Source organism: Peromyscus eremicus, chromosome 1 (genome assembly GCF_949786415.1).
Source record: "Peromyscus eremicus chromosome 1, PerEre_H2_v1, whole genome shotgun sequence".
Taxonomy (NCBI): Eukaryota; Metazoa; Chordata; class Mammalia; order Rodentia; family Cricetidae; genus Peromyscus; species Peromyscus eremicus.
Window position 1 is genome coordinate 56,904,906 of NC_081416.1, and position 18,854 is coordinate 56,923,759.

General features: G+C 43.0%; 1 protein-coding gene across 10 annotated transcripts in view; it reads left to right on the plus strand.

The window, feature by feature from the left end:
- Ppp6r3 (protein phosphatase 6 regulatory subunit 3) overlaps positions 1 to 18,854 on the plus strand; it is a 132,213-nt gene that overhangs the window by 28,376 nt on the left and 84,983 nt on the right. For all 10 annotated transcript variants that reach the window (XM_059263712.1, XM_059263722.1, XM_059263737.1 and 7 more), the window contains exon 2: positions 7,060 to 7,211. The gene's annotated coding sequence lies outside the window, so the exon portion shown is untranslated. The remainder of the gene's footprint in view (positions 1 to 7,059; positions 7,212 to 18,854) is intronic.

Consider the following 18,854-nt stretch of genomic DNA (forward strand, 5'->3'; position numbering starts at 1 on the left):
AAAAGAAGCTTCCTTGCCCTTTATAGTCAGCGGCAGCATGGATCATGGACTTCCGCATCGTTTCTTTTTTTGTTTTTTGTTTTTTTTTGTTTTTTGTTTTTTGTTTTTCAAGACAGGGTTTCTCTGTGTAGCTTTGCGCCTTTCCTGGAACTCACTTGGTAGCCCAAGCTGGCCTCGAACTCACAGAGATCCGCCTGGCTCTGCCTCCCGAGTGCTGGGATTAAAGGTGTGCGCCACCACCGCCCAGCATCCGCATGGTTTCTGATGACAGCACAGACCATGGACATCCACATAGCCACCGGCGACAGCACACACTATGGACCCTCTACATGGTGGCAGCACAGACCATGGACATCAACATGGCCTTTGGTGGTAACATGGACCATGGACATCCACATGGCCTCTAGTGAGAATGCAGACCATAGACATCCACAAGGCCTCTGGTTGCAGCACAGACAGACCACCAACACCGTCATGGTCTTTGGTGGCAGCACTGGCCGCAGACATAAACATACATGACCTCTTGCAGAAGCACAGGACAGCCACATAACGTTTGGTGGTAACACGGACATGCCTCTATCAGCAGCACAGACAATGGATATCCACATAGCCTTTGGTAGTAACGCAGGCCTGGCTGCAGCAGGACCACAGACACTAACATGGCCCTCGGCGGCAGCATGGACCACAGCATAGACATGACCTTCGACAGCAGCACAGACCATGGACATCTACATAGACCTTGGGTATCAGCATGGCCTGGGGCTCAGCACAGATCATGGTCTAGCCTCTGGGGGTAGCACAGATCACAGATACCAACATGGCCTCTGGGGGCAGCACAGACCCTGGAGGTCTTTCAGGGGGTTCCAATCCAGAAAATAAACCATTCTCCATCTCAGACATTCTTTTACTGCTCAGAGCCAGGGTGATCCTGTCTGTAGCTGGGCAGCTTGTTCAGAGGTAGAGCCTGTGTGAACTTCAAGTTGTTGCATACCTTCTTGCCTGACAGTCGCCCATGCCCTCACCCCTGACCCTATCCAACCGCAGCCTTTTCCCATAACCTGTCACTGCTATTACGTCTCTAATTCCGCCTCTCTCCATTGCACACGTTGCTCCACTCCTCCATCTTTCCCACCTCTCCATAACATACTTGTTTGTCAAAGTGGCATTTTGCCCAAACAGCTTTACATGCAAATACTCATTGCAAGGAGTCATTGGTCTGGTTTAAGGTTTCTGGTTTTTGAAGCAGCATAAATACTGGACAGTCACTGAGACTTGTCTTGGATATCTTGCTGTTGCCCTGGTCAGGATGGTCTTGCTGCTGGGCAGGGCATTCAGGGGCAGGATCTGTGAGAGCTCCAGGCCATTGCACACCTCCCTGTCCTCTATGCTGGCCACCCTTAGGCTCACGTGGCACAACTGTTGTGCTTGCAGCTGTGGGCAGCACCATGGTCCCGAGCTCCCCTTCTTCCAGGAAGGTGAGCAGCAGCGGTGGCTCCATGCTTCGGGCCAGTCCAAGGGCCAAGTGCCAGCCCTATTTAGTAATGACATGTTTGTTGTCCAATGCAGCCGAGTGCTCTCCCATATTGCTTTCATACCCTTCACTGTCTTGCCATTCTCTGCCAGGCTCTGCTCCACTGTCTTTCCTTCTAATTTTGTGAGACCACTTTTTAAAAGCATCTTCCAGTCAGATCTGCATTTTTTTTTTAGTTGTTCCATAGATACTGCAGGCTCTGTGGACTCTTCCTCGCAGCAGAGCATTGCTTTGGCTGCCATGGTTCCTTCATGTTGGCTGTAGGGTTGATACCAAAGGTGGGAGGGGACACCAGCTTGGTGGCAGCGTCTCTCATCTGCAAGCCCTGCATGGCTGATGCAGGTCATCTCATTACGTAACCCTGTTGGTCTGGAACTTGATACATAGACTAGGTTGTCTGTAATTCACAGAGATCCTCTTGCCATCTTCCAAGTTCTGAGATTAAAAGCATGTACCACCATGCCCCCACCACCACCACCAAAGATTTAGTTTTATGTTTTATGTGTTTGAGCGTTTTTTGTTTTTTTGTTTTTTCCTTTTCGGTGTGCATGTCTGAGCACCAGGTGCACTCCTGGTGCCCACAGAATCCAGAAAAGGACATGAGATTCCCTGGAACTGGAGTTACAGACAGTTGTAAGCCACCACGTAGGTGCTCAGCACTGAGCCTGGGTCTTCTGGAAGAGCAGCCAGTGCTCTTAACTGCTGAACCATATCTCCAGCCCCTTTCTTTTCTTTTACAGCTGAATATAATTTTTGTATTTGGCTGTTGGTGGGCACTTAGTTTGCACTACATGTTAGCTGTTGAGAATAATGTGGTTTTTTGTTGTTGTTGTTGTTGTTGTTTTTATTAGAGGCACTCATGAAGCCTAGTCTGGCCTTACTGTATAGCTGAGGATGATCAGGAACTTCTGATTCTCTTGCCCTCTCTCTTAAGTGATGATATTTCAGGAAGGCACCAACATACTGTTTATGCAATACTGGAGATCAACCAAGGGCATTGTGGTGCTGGGCAAGCACCCTGTTAACCGAGTTAATAGCATTCTTTTGTATAGAACCTAAAGTGGAAATGCTGGGTCATCTGGTCATTTTTTTCTTGTGTGGTTTGTTTTGTAAGTATTTTTCATTATTTTGAGGAACCAACAGACTTTTCCATAGTCCCTGTAGTTGTTTTCCATTTCTCTCTGCAGTGCATGAAGGTTTGGATTTCTCCACATCCTCACAGACTCTTACTTTCAATTTGTTTTTTAAATTGTAGCCATCCTAATGTGTATAGGGTATTTTGGGGGCTGCTTTGGATTGTATAGAGGTACCTAACAAGTGCTTCCCACTAAGCTCTCCTCCTTCACCCAGCTTCTCACACAGTTCTTTAGCTTTCTAGTGTGACTTTGAGAAACCCAAAGCTTTTTATCTTTGGGATTCTTTGTGAAAGCCCCAGGCTACACTGTCTGGCTAGCTCATGAACTTTCAGTGATGCTTCTTGTGAAAGTCTCCTTCAGGAATTCTCTAATTTCTTTCCTTGTTTTCTATCCTCTTTATTTTAAAACCTTTCTATTCAGTTTTTAATTTCTGCTTGGAGTCTTTAAATTTTAAAGGCCCCCACCCTTCAGTGGCACTCAGTGTTTAACGACACATTATCTTGATCTTTCTGGAGGTAGCAATGACTTTTTAAATGTGTGTTGTATATATGTACAGTCTTTCTGTTTTCTTTTGCACTTTTCTGTTTACTGTGGCGTTCTTCATGCTAGGCTTTCTGAAGCAGTCTGGTAATCTTTGGCTTTGCTCATGTGTAAAGGTCAGAGATGCACAAATGGAGAGTTAATCCTAGGAACTGCCATTCTTTCTAAGCTCCACTAAAAGAGCAGAGGAAGTAGCACCACCTCTTATTTGTATACTTCTTAGTTTTTCAATTACAAATGTCTTCCACTGACCAGAATCAGGACTTCTTAGAGAATGGTGGATTTCCAAAGTTGTGGCAGAGAAAGGAATGATATGAACCAGGAACATGCTGTGAGAGGAGTTCACACAGAAGCTTCTAGGACAGCTCCTATGGCCAAATATGGGATGTTGTGAAGATGGTGCTCATAAGAGTATATGAGTTCATACTAATAATGGATTTGGGGAAGAGTGTGTGGGAGACAGGAACATACCTTACAAAGTTAGAAAGTCAGCTAATAAATGCAGAAGGCAGCTGAGTGGTATAGTGTGGCACCCAGTAGGCACACCTGAAGCAGGAAGATCAGGAGTTCAACATCATCCTCTGCTGTGTAGTGAGTTTGAGACCAGCCTGGACTATGTGAGACACTGTCTCAGATAAAAACATATGTAAGTATCATAGTGTCACTGTCCAGTGAGTATTGAAACTCTCAAGTGAATGAATGTTCTAAGAGCATCATCTGTACATGTCTTCTTGCAGATTGCTTACCGATGAGTCACTAAAAAAAATGGTTACTTTACAGTAAGAAATCTATTACTATCATCTTAACTGATTAAGATCATCCACCGTTTTGGGACAAGTTGACCTCATCTAGTTATCATTACTGCCAGAAATCTGCACCCAGCATTCAGAAGTGAAATGAAAGAAAGTTTTAAAAATGTGTTTAGGTGGTGGGAAATGAAGGAGACCTGGTTTCAGTTGTGTGTGACCCTGACTTGAAGCATAGGCATTGCCACTGAGGTGTGCTGTAGAGCAGCTATGGTTCAGCAGTTCCTCAACTGGGTGTGTTCAGAGTTGTGCAAGAGAATCAACTCAGCAAACAGTTTCTGGAGGAGTTAAGGAGAGGCTGGAGAGTCACTTCTGATAAAGCTTGTGCATGAAATACTTGAGGCCTGGGTTTCATCTTCAGCAGCATACCTGAATACACACATAGGGAGCTAATTCAGTTGTTTTGAAGTTTCTCGAACTGCTGAAACTTCTTATTACTAAATAATCAGGTCTTTATTCCTACCTCAAAATAATCCCCACAGGTATGGCCAGTGGCCTGTTTCCCAGGTGACTCTAGATTCTGTCAAGATGACAGTTAACATAGACCATCACAAATTGATTAAGGTGTGTGTTTAATACCAAGAAAATCTGTATACTTAAAAATGTTAGAATAGTAAGAAATAAGAACTTATGGAACTTCTTATTACTAAACATTTTATTTTGCTTTTACTTGCATATGTGTACAGAAGTATTTGGGTATGTGCACATGAGTATCAGTGCCCTTAGAGGACAGAAGTAGCTTTCAGATCCCCTAGAGCTAGAGTTAAAAGCAGTTGGGAGCTATTTAACCTGGATATTGGGAACCAAACTTAGGTTCTTAACCATTGAGCACCCCACCCCTGGGGCACCAAACCCTGAACTTTTAAGATTAATAGATGAGAGTGGCTGATGGGCAGCTTTAATGTTAGGCAGGGCTTATTGACCCGGGCATTATAGCAGATCACTAGTTTGGCTCACTTGGTTAATGAGCTCCAGTAAAATTTCAAGTCGTGTGGTGTCCCGTCAGGCCCCCCCCCCCCCCAACACACACACATCAAGGTCATTCACGTCACTTGTAAGACAGTTTCACTTTTCAGTCTGAAGACTGGGGTGGGGTATGACGTTCCTTGTCCTGGCATTGGTTCTGTAGCTCTTTGAATTTTCAGTGTGGCTGTCCCAGTTCAAAGAGCTGTCTTTTAGCTTATGGGAATCTGCTAGTATGGAAGGAAAGAGTGAGATTTGGGATCTAAGCATAATATCATTTGATCAACATTCTGTTTCTCTCTAGCACTCCCGATTTTGCTGTCTTCTTGCTTGTAGTTTGTGCTTTGGGGAATAGACATGAACAAGAACAAAAAGCATTCTTTTACTGTTGTTTTGTAGATCTATTTTCAGTGCATATTGATTATTCCTCTTTACCCAGCAGTCTCAGTATTGTACTGGCACACAGTTCTGTTCTTCTGCATCTTATTTTTTACTATTCTAACATTTTTAAGTATACAGATTTTCTTGGTATTAAACACACACCTTAATCAGTTTGTGATGGTCTATGTTAACTGTCATCTTGACAGAATCTAGAGTCACCTGGGAAACAGGCCACTGGCCATACCTGTGGGGATTATTTTGAGGTAGGAAGAAAGATCTGACCACTGTGGGTGGCACCACTCTCTGGCTGAGGTCCTGGACTCTGTAAGTGGAAAGAGGGAGCTGAGCAGCAGCAGCAGCAGCAGCATTCATTACTCTTCGCTTCCTGATTGTGGATCCCATGTGACCAGCTGCTTCAAGCTCCTGTAGTCTTGACTTTCAATGTTGGACAGTACCCTTGAACTGTGTGCTGAAGTAAGCCCTTTCTCCCTTAAGTTGCTTTTGTTTAAGGTTTTTGTTTTTCTGTTTTTTTTTGTTTGTTTTGTTTTTTGTTTGTTTGTTTAATCACAGCAATGGGAAATGAAACAAAGACACAGTCCAAGTGAAAATCCATAGGCCCTTGAACAAAGGTTCTTTCTCTAAAGGGTAGATGATGCCCCAGCATCCTTAGACAGTTTAGCTCAGTCTGAATTCACAGTGTGTAGATAGACCCACCTGACAACTGTGTGTGCTTTTGGCATTTAAATAGGACTGCAGGCACTGTGTTGATGATACTGCTGGGAGCCTCTAAGAGTGGAATGGGTATTTTGCTTGCAGGTAGGCAGAATAGGTGGTTATTGATGGTATTTAGAATTGATTGAAGATTAGCTTGAGGGACCTGGAACTACACAAATTTAATGCCAATTTTTGCATATTGTATGCATTTTGGAGAGTGTCTTAACTTAGATTATATTTATTTATTTTTGGAGACAGGCTCTCAGTCTGGGTCCCCCCTACCCCCCAGCTGTCCTGAACTCAACATGTAGACCAAGCTGGCCATGAACTTACTCAGCTCCATCTGCCTTGGGATTAAAGGGATGTGCCACCATGCCAAGCAAAGGGCTGTCTGTAACTTTAACACAGAATGACAGCAGGAACTGGACTTAACCTTTAGTAATGACAGGTCCCATGTTTGTGTACACACACACACACACACACACACACACACACACACACACACACACAATTTTATGTGTATGAGTATTTTGCCAGTATGTATGCACCATGTGTGTGGTGTCTGAAAAGGCCCTAGAATTGGAGTTACAGACAGTTGTGTGTCACCATGTGGGTATTGGAGATCGAGGCTGGGTCCTCTGCAAGAGCAGCTAGTGCTCTAAACTGCTGAACCATCTTCCCAGCCCTTTGCTTAGCATCTTAAAGTGCAGTGCTTAAAGTCAGCCTTCTGTTGACGAGTGTGTCATTTCATAGATAAGAGGGACATGATTCTTCACAGTGCTGTTGTGGCATCTGTGTTTATCTCCAGGTTATTCTTTAGGGTGGGATAAAAACTGGAGTATAGGAATATCTGTTTTCTCAGTGTTCATATAGGAAAGCTTCAACTTGAGCTTTTTTAATTCTCTATAGTTCTGTGGGAATCAAGACCCCAAGTCATCAGACCAAATACAACACATGTGATTTATCTGTTTTGTTTTTGTTTTTACAGGAACACTTCTGTTTCATACAATATCCTCTTTTATTCCTGCTAATCTGCTAATGCGGTAATTTGGAAGATAGCTGTCACCAGGATAACCTGTAATGGGCAAGGAGCCACAGAGAAGAAAACATTTCTTTTAGTTTTAAACCTTGGTTTGAAAGGTAAGAATTTTTAAGATCATCAGGTGTTTCCTTCCTGGAATTCTTGCACATGGGAAAACAGTTATATGTTCTCTCTTGACAATAGAGCTGGGTAAGCAGGTCTGGGCAGTCCATCTGCACTGGAGACTGTGTAGTACTATGGTGTTTTTGGAAATTAAAGAGCAACCAAGGTAGCTGGCTTTGGTTTATCTAGGAATCTGCAGAACTCAGTGGGTCCCCTGTTTTCAGTGGGGATTGAGCTGGCCACCAAAGGAGCAGCCAAGCCTTGCAAGCTGGAGTAATGTTCAGAGGAAGAACATGAGCCCTTAGGCCCAGACTGCTTGACCCTGGGGGGCGGGGGTTCATTTTCTTCCAGTGGCTTCTAACCAGACACCTTGCAATTTTTGAGTCCTACTTGCTGTAATTCTTTACTGGAACTTTTGATTGAAGATCAGAGATTGACTTTGCTTATTTGACTCTGGCTCATTTGGCATTTAATAGGAAATTCCACAGGGGACCATTATGTCTAAGTGAGACTGACCTGCTCATCTACATTTCAGATTTTCTGCTGGCTCCAAGACTAGCTACTCTTTGATGGCTTCCTTTTGTATCTTCTAATTGGCATTATCTTCCAAGGCCTTTTGACTCTTGGTACTATATTGCCCCATTCATCTCTATTATAGTTTTGGAGCTGTAATGCCCTTTGATTATGATTGCCATCTGATTGATCCTAGGCATACAGAATGATGCTTTGCCTATGACCTGCCAACCCCCCAAGAAGGAGGGAGACCCTGCACTTCCATAGTGACATTCGTTCTCTGCCATGTATCACTGCCATTTTCTCCATCTGTGCCTATATATCCCTGTCCTGTGACTTCTGTGTGGGAACTTCCTCCATGGATCCCTTCAGCCTCTCTGCTCTCCTTGCCTAATCTATCTGCTTTTTCTTTCTTTATGGTTTTTTTTTTTTTAAGACAAGGGCTCCCTCTGTGGTGCTGGCCTCAAACTTGTAACTATCATCCTGCTTCAGTCTCCCATGTGCTGGAACTGTGCTAACTGCTTTGTGAATTCTTTAAATTTCATTAAATTAGTGTAATAATATTTGTTTGTTTTTTAAGTTGGATTTTAAGTATTTTCTGAGCAAGGAATTGTGAATTCTGTTTTATATGGTTTGTACTTTTTTTTTTGGTTTGACTTTTTATTTTTTTATTTTTATTTATTTATTTATTTATTTTTGGTTTTTCGAGACAGGGTTTCTCTGTGTAGCTTTGCGCCTTTCCTGGAACTCACTCTGTAGTCCAGGCTAGCCTTGAACTCACAGAGATCCGTCTGCCTCTGCCTCCTGAGTGCTGGGATTAAAGGCGTGCGCCACTACCGCCCAGCTTGGTTTGACTTTTTAAAAAAATTATTTTAAAAATGCATATTTTGTAGCCGGGCAGTGGTGGCGCACGCCTTTAATCCCAGCACTCGGGAGGCAGAGGCAGGCGGATCTCTGTGAGTTCAAGGCCAGCCTGGGCTACCAAGCGAGTTCCAGGAAAGGCGCAAAGCGACACAGAGAAACCCTGTCTCAAAAAACCAAAAAAAAAAAAAAAAAAATGCATATTTTGCAAGCATGTATGTATGTGAACTATATGTGTCCATGGTGCTGTAGAAGGTCAGAAGAAGGCATTGGATCCCCTGGAACTGTAGTTACGGGTGCTTGTGAACTGCCATGTTCTGGGAACTGAACCTGAGTCCTCTTGAAGAGCAGACAGTGCTCTTAACCACTGAACTATCTCTCCAGCCCTTAGTACTTTTTTACTAATAAAATTCATTAATATTTTGTGCTAGGCTCTAATATTTCAGAGGTATCTTCTGTTTTTCTTTGTTGACAGAGGGTCCTTAGCTTTGGCAGTTTATAGAATGATCTCTTCACTTTGGTTAGTCTTTTTATCATTTCTGCTCACCAGCATGCTATTCTATACTAGGATGAGGAAACAAGAAAAGTTAGATGTTTCTAGTGGCCCTAGAGTCATTGGCAGGTGGCTAAAGAGGATTCCTAGAATGCAACTACTCAGGAAGTTATTATATAGAGTAAATTTACGTTATAACAGGCCAGTTAGAAAATAGTTTTGGTTTTGCAGGCAAAACCAGAAATGCCAAAAAGAATGTTAGAAGATCCTTATGAAAAAAGGGGTGCATTTTTAGATTTCCATTGATGAGATTTAAAATGTGACAGTTGTATTTTGTTTTCTCTGGTACAGATTTGTCTGTGGAGTAGACTGATTCTTTTTCTAGGGGGTAATACTACACTTAATAGTTCTCAAAGACAGAACTACCCTCTCGGCTATCTCAAATCAGGTCTATGTCTCTCCCGTTAATGTGGATCAGTAACAGCATTCCATAGTTCATCTTTGAAATTTTGTGTGTGTGTGTGTGTGTGTGTGTGTGTGTGTGTGTGTGTGTGTGTGTGTACACGTGTGTACATATGCACATGCTGGAGTGTCAGTGTCGGAATAAACAGCTTGAGGAAGCTGGTTTCTGTCCTTCCACCATATAGGTCCTGGGGATAGGACTGTCAGCTTGGTGGTAAGTGCCCTCAGCATCTTATGGCCTTAGAGTATCCTTTTACATAGACAAGTGCTGTTGCAGCTGACTTAACAGTTAAGTGTACTCAGTGTGGATGGTGTGTGTTGAGTTATGCTATCAAGTTCCTGTTATATTGTAAATTCCCAGCTGAAGGCTAAAGTGAGAGCTCCTCACTGTAACAGTTAGATGGCTTTTCAAAAGTGAAAACTTCCTTTGTCCTTGTTTTGGAATCTAAAGACACTGTTTCACTGTGGTTTGAGCTTAGGAAATTAATCTATTGTGTTTTTGTGTGGCAAACACACTTCTCATGTAACTTATGACATCATAGGAAGTGTCTAGAACAACTTAACTCTCCCTGTGATCAAAGTAGCTGTGGGAATGACTTTGGAGTATGAGGTGCCCAGGTCACTTGCTGTGTAATTGTGGGTTGAATGTAGCAGGAAACACATCACCATGATACTAGCAGCTGTCATAATCTCCATAGTAGCTATTTATTGTTCAGTAACTGCACAAGGACGATTCTTGTGTTCAGAAAAATTCTGTCTTGCCCTGATCTTAAAAAGTCAAAATAAAACCTTAGCCACTGGGAAGTCATTAATCTACTCTGTGGCCGAAAAGTCATGAACCAATGACATAGGCCTACAAGAAGTGCATATACCTCACTGTGAAAACACCTGGTGTCATGATGTGACAGCTTAAACATTGCCCAGTGCTTGCTGGTGAATAGTAGGAGAATGGCCATAGTTTGAATTACCTTGCATTTTTTAGAAGTTTAATAAATTTGTCCTACTAAACCTTTTCTAGGTCTTATGCATCATTTTGTCTTTTTTTTTTTTTTTTTTTTTAAGCTGTAGATGTAACTGTACTATGTTGAGTTGTAGTATGCCACAGAAGACTCTGTTTTAGGTTTGTCTTAGCTGATTTGAAAAATATTCTGCCTATGGATGTTTCACAAAGACTATTCTTAGAGAGGCAAAGCGTGTCTGTCAGATTTGTGACAAAAACAGGAACAGTCTTCTTTTCACCTTTCTCATTCCCTGTGGACTTGGACCTGCTTAGTTGGCTCTGTTCACCTCCAGTGTCTTCAGTGCCTCTGTGTATATTTCTAGTCTATTCTACTTTGGCTTTGAAGAGGAGGGTGGATCTGTTGCATGCATACCTCCTTCCCCCTTCATCTTCTAACAGTTAAAACACACCTTTTAAACTGAGATCAGTATTAAATGTAGGTAAACTTTGGTTAATTATTCCTTAAAGCAGTGACGTATTTGCAGAATTTTTCAGCATAGTCTGCCCTTCTCGTTGGGATACATCCTGTCTAGAACCCCATGCCGCTTGCCTTCCTCTGGATGTGTTCCTTTTAACCTTTTTCAAAGCTGCTGTGCCTTCCTCTCTTTTGCGAGTCGTCTTGGCTTCTGGTTTCCTGTGTGTTTGCCTTGTTTTCTGAAGCACACTTTGAGGGGCTGTTTGAAAAAGGGTGGGAATCTGCAGAACGTCTCTTTGTGAAGTGTCCTCAAAATTACCAGAGGAGGCTGGTGTCATTTTACATTCTTTTTTTTTTTTTTTTTTGGTTTTTTGAGACAGGGTTTCTCTGTGTAGCTTTGCGCCTTTCCTGGAACTCACTTGGTAGCCCAGGCTGGCCTTGAACTCACAGAGATCCGCCTGCCTCTGCCTCCCGAGTGCTGGGATTAAAGGCGTGCGCCACCACTGCCCGGCCATTTTACATTCTTATTCTGTGTTGTTTCTGTGGCTTTCTCTCCACTAGACAGATTTCAGGATTATCTTTGCAGCCATGGCATTTCATAAACATCCATGACACTTTGTCTCACCAGTGTTTGTGTTGGCCTGGCAAATAGGTCCTAAAGACAGCTCTATTTGATTAATTCTGGGAAATACCATTTTACTTTTTGTGTTCACCATCAAGGTAGTAGATTATAGTATGTTCTTCGAAGCTGGTTGTGACAGGGTATACCTGTCAGCCAAGCACTGTGGATTTCAAGTTTGAGCCAAACCTTGGCTACGTGGTGAATTTTAAAAAATGTAGGACTATGGGATGGAGAGGTGGTTTAGCAGTTAAGAACCCTTGCTGCTCTTGCAGATGACCCAGGTTCACTTCCAACTTCCAAGGTCTCACATTGGGCTGCTCCCTACCACCTTTAAGTCTAACTCCAAGGGGATCCAGCAACCTTTTCTGGCCTCCATAGGGACTTCAGGCACATGATGTATATGAATGAAGGTAGATTTTTAAGAAGTAGGACTATAGCTCACTGGTAGAGTGATTGCCTAGCATGCCAGAGACCCTAGGTTCAGTTCCTATTCTCCTCCTCCCCATAAGAAAACTGTATGAGCATGTTATACTAAAACCAGTTTTATTTGGATACTAGACTTCCCAAATCTTTCTCTGTTTTTAGTCTTTTCATTCGTTGGCTCTCATTTCCTATTCTTTGTTCTTTGTGCCTTTGTTTCACCATAGGAGAGAAGGGTTATATGGGACCAAGGCCACTAAGCCTGTGAGAAGCTTCAGAACCTTCCTGTTTTCTTCCTGGGGTTCCATGTCAGCCCACATGTAGCTATAACCTGTACCATTTACATCAAGACAATTTTGATAGGTCGTGTGGCAATCATGTAGTGCAGCTGCCTTCTGGAATGGAAACTGCCCTTGCAGAGACTCACAGGTGCTGTGGAGCTGCAGTCAGTTCTCTCCGCTTACCGTGTGAGCTCCAGGAACCAAATTCAGGTTGCCAGCCTTGGCAGGCAGCAATGCCTTTACCCCACTGAGCCACTGCACACTCATTTGTGTTGTTTGAAAGAACAGTTACCACTGTGCCTCTTGTCTGGGTGCATGGTACTTCCTTTCTCCTGCTTGGTGGATCAGAAGTTTAGAGAGCAGAACCTTGGATGTTTTGGTGAAAGCTCTAAATTTCTTCCTCTCTGACTTGTGTTCAGCCCTATTCTGGCATATGCAGCTTTCCTTCCCTCCAGAATAGACCATGCCATTTTTTAGGTCTTTGTTCCTTTTTTTCTCTCACAAGCTTCTGGGAAAACCTTGCTCCAAATTTGTCGTTGCTCTTACTTTTCCTTAAAACAAAACCAAGAGTCTCCTATTCCTTGAATAAGTCATTCTTCACATACTCTTAATCATTGCTTTTGAAATTGTATAAAACAAACAGATTCTCATGTCTAGTTATGTCTGCTTAATGATGTTTCCAACACCATCAGACCATGTATATGACAGTGGTTCCATAGGAGTGTATTGCCCAGTGACATCATGCCATCTGAGTTTGTGATGTTCTCAAAGTGACAAAATTGCCTAATGGATATGCTTCTTAGACAGACAGGTCCCCTTGGAAGGGATGATGGCTGTTCATTCAAGTTGAACATGCATATTTATAGAGGAACAAACTACAATACTTGAAATATTTGAATTAGTTGACAAAAAGTAAGTGAATTTTTCTTGGCTGTGATCCAACATGCCAAACTTTGTCCTTTTTTTTTTTTTTTTTAAGGTTTATTTTATTTTGTGTGTCTCTTTTCTGGATGTATGTTATGTGCCAGGTGCCTGAGGAGGTCAGAAGAAGGCATTGGATCCCCTGGAATTTGAGTGAAGAGTGGTCGTGAACTACCATGTGTTGTGGGAACTGAACCCAGGTTCCCTAGAAGAGCAACAAGTGCTCTTAACTGCTGAACCGTTAAGAACCACTCACTCCCCAGATTATTTTATTATTTTATGTGTATGGGTATTTACCTGCATGTATGTTTGTGTACCCCATGTATACCTGGTGATTGCATAGATCAGAAGAGGGCATCAGAGCGTTTGGAACTAGAGTTACAGACAGTTGTGAGCCACCATGTGGATGCTGGAAATTGAACCCAGGTCCTCTGGAAGAGCAGCCAGTGCTCTTAACTGCCGAGTCATCTCTCCAGCCCCTGGGCTTAAGCATAAAAGTGAACTGGATGATGAGCCTTCCTGCTGCATTGCTCTCAGTGTTGCAGTGGTGCATTTGGAACATGTTGTGTGCAGGCATCTGCTCTTTGAGCATTGTGTTTCCCAGGTGGCTAAGAATGCCACAGGTAAGCAGTAAAAGCAGTAAGCCTGCCATTCAATACCAAAGTGCAGGCAGGAATAAAAAGGGGAAACTAGGTTTTGATGAGGTAGAAATTTGTTGGCAGTGAAGGAAACATGGTAATTAGGAGAAACCTTGATTTTTCAGAGTTGAGCCTTTGCAGAGTCTTCTCTGGACTGATCCCTTTTGGATCAGGCTCTGTTCTCTCTCCTGTCTGTAGTGATAGATCCTCTGCAAAGTACTTACTCAGCTTCAATGTGTCCACTCCCATTCACTAGTGTTTCTGAAAGTCAGAAAAGTACTTTGTGTGCTCCCTACTGTCGATGATGAGATGTCTGTTCTTCTCAGTTAAAACTCATTGATCTCTCTGGTTCTGCAGTAAACCTGAGCATGTTGTGCATTCATGCTGAGCCCTTCAAGGTCTGGCCTGGCATTGCCCTTTCTCTTTCTGCTTTCTGGCCCTTGTGGCCTGCTTTCCTGCTGTGAGGTTGCTGAAGCTTCATTTGTCTCTCGTCTCTATCCTTGCAGTTAGATCTGGAGCACCTCCTTTCTCTCCACCAACTAGATACCCACTCTTTCCTTTCCTTTCTTCCTGAGGCAGGGTCTCACTGTGTTTTCCAGGCTGCCCTTAAACTTGAACCTTAACCTCCTGAGTGTGGGGTTATAGACCTATATCTCCAGGCCTGGCCCCATTCTTTGAGGCTTACTTATAATGGAATCCAGTGGCAGGCTGTCCTCCACAGAGTGTCCTTGCTGTGGAGCAAGCTTGGAGGTTTTGCTTCCTTTATCTGTTAAGACTTTATCTATGTCTTGTATTTTTCAAGCAGTCAGCACCATTTGCACTACTCCTGTATTACTGAGACAGTGCAAATTAGCATTTTAAAGTTTCATGGGTGCAATTCCTTTATTTTTCCTTTTTTAAAGAAGAGTAGGGATATCAACAATGTTCTGGGATACCTGGATATGACAAAGCGGATTGCTTTTGACACCTCTAGAAACCATGTTGGAGCCAATAAAAGCAACAACAGGCTGCATGTTTGTTTTGCCTTCTCCAAGGAAATGCCTTCTGCCACTTCCCTGTAATCTGGGCACTCAGGAGGTGAAAGTAGGACAATATGGAGTTTGAAGTTAGCCTGGCCTATGTCTCCAGACTCTGTCTGTCTCACAAACAAACACACACCATTGTGTTGGAGTGGGAAAGATGGCTCTTGTGTCATATAGCTGAGATTGCTGATCCCACTGCCTCTACCCTTGAAATGCCAGGGATTACAGGTATGCCTCATTGTGCCTTGCCCCATTGGCCTTTATGTGGGAAAAAGTGGTTAATGACTAACTTTGGCTGTGGAAAGACTGGAGGGACGATTTCAGTACAACAAGAGGATTTTTGGTTAGTCACTGCAGCAGCCTTTTTTATTTGGTTTTTGTTTTTTTCCAGACAGTCTTTCACTGTGTTTTCACTGTGATCTGCCTGCCTCTGCCTCTCGAGTGTTGGGATTAAAGGTGTGAGCCACCACCTCCCACAACTGCAACAATCTTAAATGAGGCAGGGTCTCATTGTTGCACAGAGGGCAGGTGACACATGGCTCTTGAGAACTTCAAATTGAGAAGCCCAAGTTTTCTGTGCTATAGCTGTAGAATACACATTAGATCTCCACAGGCTTTTCAATTTATTTTTGTATGTGCATATGTGTGGTTGTGTGAGGACAACTCGGGTGTCATTCCTCAGGAACCACCTTGTTTTGAGACAGGGTCTCTTGCTGCTGTGATACTTGCTCATTAGGCTAGGTTGGCTGGCTGGGAAGCCCCATGGATCCACCTTTCCTGGCCTTCCAATGCTGGGATTGTAAGTATGTACCACTGGGCTCTTTTACTTGGTTCTGTGGATCCAACTCAGGTTTTCATGCTTGTATAGCAAGCAAACTTTATTGACTGAACCGTCCCGCTAGCCCTCTCTTACTTTCTGATGTGGCTACTAAAAACTTTACACTTCGATGTGACTCCCATGATGTTTGTATTAGTAGGTGTCACTTGGACTCTCAGAGCCTCCTGGGAGGATTGAAAGGAGACTTGGGATATATAGGAATGGGTTTGAAATTGGGGCGGTATGTGCATCCATGCCTTTGAATAAGGATGTAAGAGTATGTTTAATTGGTGTTTTAAAATATTCCCTTCATAACACTCTACATAATATTAAAAGTTTTGGACACATTTTTGTTTGCTGAGGCTTTTCCCATGTGTTACTTAGACAGAAGCAGCTGCTCTATTTCTGTACTGTTTGTTTGTTGTGCTACACATGTTTAGGAAACTATAAACACTAAAGTGGGAGTTGTCCTAGCAATGTTTTCTGCAAGCCTGGTAGATTTGTTCTGATATCCCCTTTGGACTTGGAATTGTGTGGGCCTAGTTCTGAAATGACATAGACAGATTTGGCTGGGTTGACATGTTACTGTGTTGTAGCTGGAGTTTTCCTGTCCTGGCAACATTCCCAAATGACCACACAAAAACTTAATATTAATTGTAAATGCTCAGTTGATAGCTCAGGCTTATTACTAACTAGTTCTTACAACTTAAATTAACCCATTCCTATTAGTCTATGTGCTGCCCCAGAACTCATGGAATTTACCTCTCCAGCATGTCTTGCTTGCTCTAGGTCTGGCTGGCAACTCCTCTGCAATTCCACCCTTCTTCCCAGAATTCTCCTAGTCTGGCTCTCCCACCTAATCCCTCCTGCCCAGCTATAGGCCAGTTGGCTCTTTAGTAACCAGTGAGAGTAATACATATTCACAGTGCACCAAGATTGTTCCACAGCACTGTGTAGTCTCACAGAACCTTGTGCCCAGGGCTCCTTTAATGCTTCACGGTTGGCTGTCTGGAATTCTTCACTGTCTTGAGTTGTTTTTGGAGTCTCTGAGCATTTTTTGCCTCGCACCCAGCCAGTCTTTGGTATAGCTGTCACATAGGGCAGGGTATGGACTGGGAGCTTAGCAGAACCCATTTCTTCCTGCAGAGAGGAGTGCTCAGTTGAAATAAGGCTTTTGGATGATGATGTGGTTCTGATGTTGTTATGGTTCTTGTTATTCCTGCAGTGCACAGTTCATTCTAGGGCAACCATCAGCAGTTTCTCTTTTCAGAGAAACTAGAAGCTTCTGGTATTTTAGCCTTTTAGCATTTGGTGTCATTGTTTGGGAGTTGTATGGTGTGTTGTTGCTCCTGTGTCCTGTTGGGACTGAGAACATAGTCCCATGTTTATGTTAGTATGCTTTGCATGGTTATGTGTTTAAACATGTTTACTACAATTTTTGAAAATATAGTCTAAACTGATCCTTAGTTATTCCTTTGAATAACAATTGATCAGCACTAGCTTACACTCATGGTGTCTGGTAGATAATACAGAGTCTCAGGCTAGACCTGTTCTTTCCAGAATCAGAAATCAAGATGCATTTTAGCAAAACTCCTAGGTGACTCCTTGCGCATAAAAGCTTGAGGAGGACTGCTCTAAGCTTCCAGGTGGTATTTTGGCATGTTGGCTAAATAGTAGCTTCAGTTTGCAGTAGTTTCCAGCTGCTCCACCCCCCAATCAGTTAATGTAGTGAGCTGCTGAGGCTTAAAGTACTGACATGAGGTCTCAGAATGGCAAGCTCCAGCAGCCCTGCAGCTGGCAATAGAATCCAGGTCTCTGTGGATACTTACTGGCACTGAAGAGGTTCCAAGGGTGTTTTAGTTAGGACTACTACTGCTGTGACGAAATACCGTGACCAAAAAGCAAGGAGGAAAGGGTTTATTTGGCTTACACTTCATATTACTGTTGATTATCAAAGGAAATTAGGGCAGGAATCTGGAGGCAGGAGCTGATGCAGAGGCATAGAGGGGTGCTGCTTACTAGCCTGCTTATAGAATCTAGGACCACCAGCCCAGGGATGCCACCACCCACCATTGGTTGACCCCCTTCCCTATCAACCAGTAATTTAAGAAAATGCCTTACAGCTAGATCTTATGGGGGGCATTTTCTCAATCGAGGTTCTTTCCTTTCAGATAACTCTAGTTTGTGTATCAAGTTGACATAAAACTAGCCAGCACAAAGGGTAATGTTGTTACTTGATGGAAGCAAGTCATTTTCGGTCAGTCATGCCTAAGTTCTGTGGATGTGCTGGTGTTCTGTGAGCAGGACATTGATAGGGTCTGCAGATAGACTGGTGTTCTCATCACACCTCTTGCAGATGGTTCCTCATATCTGCCTAGAGCAAAGAAGCATCCTTCTTGAAGATACTGTCAGTGCTGACACACTTTGAAATGAAGGGCTCATGTTCAAGATCGCCTTCCAGAGCCAACTTGGTAGTATGAAACTAGTGTAACAATCTTAATGGATCTGTAACTAAAACCTTGATCTGAGATGAATAGGTTTATTCAAGAGGTGATGGGTCCTTTGGCCCTTTTTTGTGTATGTAGATGGCAGTTTTCACTGTGGGATGATGAAGACCAGCAGAAATTGTCTTCTGTGAGGTCAGATGACTCCCTAGTGACCTGCTTGGTTAAAATATCTAGTCCTTTCATTGGAAAAAAAATTTTTCAAACTTCTTGGTCCAATTTGTAAAAGAAGCCTAGGATCTTGGTAAAGGAAAGTACCTGGTCTCTGACCAAACTTGTCACCTTGCTGGCCAGCTTCTTAGGGGAGATTGAATTTCTGCTTATCCAGAAGTTAAGTGTCACTCAGTTAAAGCGTAGGATTTAAATATGTTTGTGTCTACAGTAAACACTTTATTAGGTCTAGGTGTGATGGTGCATATGTGTAACCCTAGTGTTTTTAAGGCAGAAACATGAGGATCAGTTGAAGGCCAGCTTCAGCAACATGGTGAGGTTGAGGCCACTTTGAGCTAGAGGAGACTGTCTCAACCCTATTCTCTCTCCCATGTTCAATATTTTTTTGTTTGTTTTTATTAATTGTGACTCCAGGTTTTTGTTTTTTGTTTTTGCAAATCTTAGCTTGTTGTTAGCTTTTAAGACAAGATCCTGCTGTGTTGCCCAGGCCAGTCTCAAG